This window comes from Cibotium barometz, chromosome 8 (assembly GCF_041138505.1).
Source record: "Cibotium barometz isolate CiBa-2024 chromosome 8, ASM4113850v1, whole genome shotgun sequence".
Taxonomy (NCBI): domain Eukaryota; kingdom Viridiplantae; phylum Streptophyta; class Polypodiopsida; order Cyatheales; family Cibotiaceae; genus Cibotium; species Cibotium barometz.
This window is the reverse complement of record NC_141053.1, coordinates 41,802,618-41,805,301: the sequence shown is the minus strand read 5'-3', so window position 1 is coordinate 41,805,301 and position 2,684 is coordinate 41,802,618. Positions and strand designations below refer to the sequence as shown.

The following is a 2,684-nucleotide window of genomic DNA, read 5'->3' as shown; positions in this document are numbered from 1 at the left end:
TGGCATTTCCCTTGAGTAAATCCTCCAAAGAGAAGGTTGTGAGATCTGGTTTGGGAGGTGGAAGGAAAGGGGTAGGTGGGTTATGCGACATAGAACGTTGGTTGTGGTGGAGGTCCTTGAAGGCCTGCAAGAAGGACTGATCTGTGTGGGGTACGGGTAGAGGTTTATCATCTGACTCAGCTCCTTGTTGCTCTTGAAGCATGGCCTTCCTTTGTGATCTGGTGACCACTATGGTGGATGGTGGATCCTCATGGGTAGGTGTGGGGGTTAGTGGGTGGTGGGAGCCGGAAATGTGAAGTTGGAGGATGTGGATGCCCTTTGCTTGGGGCAGTCCCGGGTATAATGATCTTTGGATTCCAAACAATGCCGGCAAGGCGGAGCACCTTCGGGAAGAGGGCAACGGCTGTGGTAGTGACCATATTCCCCACATCTATAGCAAAGAATGGGACGATTGCGAGGTTGGGGAGGCCAAATAGGACAATTCACGGGGGCTACTGCCATGGTGGTTGGTGCATGAGGGTCAGGGATGAGTGGTGGAAGGTAGGTCACGTGGGGAGAGGGTGGGCAAGGGGGAGGGGTAGCAACATGGAAAGGTTGTGGAACGGTAACAGCAGTTGTGGCATAATGTGCAAGATTGGGGATTGTCGAGGTGGGGTGAGGAGGTGGTTATTTGGTGGAGCTGACGGAACCCCTTGAGGTAGTAGCAATCTTTATCTTCATGTCCTTTTTTTTCACAAAAGGAGTAGTACTTCCTTTTTGGACATTCCTGGACGGTGTGACCAAGTGACTGGCATATGGCACACCACAGCCCCTTCTTGGCTTCATGCTGGGACTTCAATTCTTCAATCTCCCTTTTGAGTTGAAGCAAGCTACTTTCCTCGCTAGGAGATTTTTGGCTCATTTTGAGTGCCACCAGTTCCCGCTTCAGCTGAGCCACCGGGTCATCCGATTGTGTTGTTGGATTGACAGAGCCAATATCACGCTTAAACATGAGGCATGCATTTTCAAGTTGGGATGCAAGCTCCTGGAATTCCAACAATGTTGTTGGTGTGGGCCGACTCTCCCGAATCTTCTACTGGGTGGACCTTGGTAGGCTTGTGTTACCCACTGACACACCATGAAGTCACCAGGGTAAGTTGGTAAGCAGGCCACCAGCACCGTGGTCCATGTCACGAGTCTCGACACTCTCTCCCCTAGTAGCAATTGGAGCTTCCCTAGCTCTTGGAGAATGCAATCCTCATAGTTACCAGGACGGAAGGCCTGGAGGAAGGTGTCCTTCAGAGTGGTCCTGTCTGTAAAGTGGTCGATTGGAAACTGACTAAACCACTTGTTTGCAGAACCTTGAAGAGTGGGCGGAAAGAGCACTAAAATGGCATCCTCCCGCTGAAGTCCTCGGCTCTTACAAATGGACATGAACCGTCGGATGTGGTCATCCACATCCTCAGTGGATGATCCTTTGAAGAAGGTGGGAAGCTTGACGTTGACTCATCGGCCTAGCACCGTGGAAAGGGGTTCTGTGCCAAGATGATTGGCTGGACCAAGAGGATTGGCTTGGCCTCCCACGTTTCCAAGGGTGGGGTTACCAAGGTTAGCCTCCATAGGAAGGGGTGGAGGAGGTTCCCTAGGTGGCAAGTAGCTGAACCTCCCACGTTTCCAAGGGTGGGGTTACCAAGGTTAGCCTCCATAGGAAGGGGTGGAGGAGGTTCCCTAGGTGGCAAGTAGCTGAACCTCTTCCGACTGTAGCAGCGTATTGAAAGAGGACTTTTGGATGGACTCACCGGACTACCACGGGAGTGTGTATTGGGCATGCAAAGAGGATGCGACACGGAAGACGATGCAATACAACACAGAAAGAGGACACAACAAAAAGGACGAACGTGAAAAAAAAGTGAGCTATGAGGACTCCTAGTTTGGAGAGTCCCACAGAGCGTGCCAAATTTTAATGTACATGTAGCAGGGCTGGTTGCTCGGTACACTATGTGGTGGCTCTTCTCTGGACAGTATGCCCGGAGTCGTCCTCTCTGCTCACAGCAGCGCAACACACAAGACCCTATGTAGAAAACACAACACAAAGAGATGAAACGAGACTGCGGAAGGAACATAACGCTTGCACTAATCGGAGAACACTTGATACATATCCCTCATTGTGCCGTGCACACTTAGCAAAGGTCACAGTGAAGAGGATGACACAGGTCAAAGACTGATGACAAACACAGAGGTACAAGTGGTATGAGGGAAGAGCATAAGGATTTCCTACAAGGTGATAGGATGATGCCGAGGATAAGGATGTCCTCTAAGGTGGGACGAGGGCCATATATGCCTAAGATCGAGACATTGGCATCTCCTATCCTTAGTGGATGCCTTGGGTGGCAGTGTAGCCTCTAGTGGAATCTCCTATCTCCGGAGATGCTGTGGAGTGTCAGTCGGTGCCGTTGGAGCCTTAAATGCACTTCCTTGTGTGGTGGTGTGTCTCCACTTGATGATCCATGCTTGGTGCCTCTGTTGACTCACCAGTCACGCTTTGCAGTGGACAGTCCACATTGGTGGACAGTCCAAGGTTGCATCTTGGTGGACACCCAGGTTTGTGGGCACCCTTGGTGGCTATAGATGCATTGTGGAGTATTAGTCCAAGAATGGGGCTATTGATAGTTAAGTACCAGCAACAATTGATGAATTTCAACCAA

General features: G+C 50.8%; 1 pseudogene; it reads right to left on the bottom strand.

Annotated features, from left to right (window-relative positions):
• Nucleotides 1-267: 267 nt before the first annotated feature.
• On the bottom strand, nucleotides 268-1,599 carry LOC147636283 (uncharacterized; annotated as a pseudogene).
• Between the last annotated feature and the right edge of the window lie 1,085 nt (nucleotides 1,600-2,684).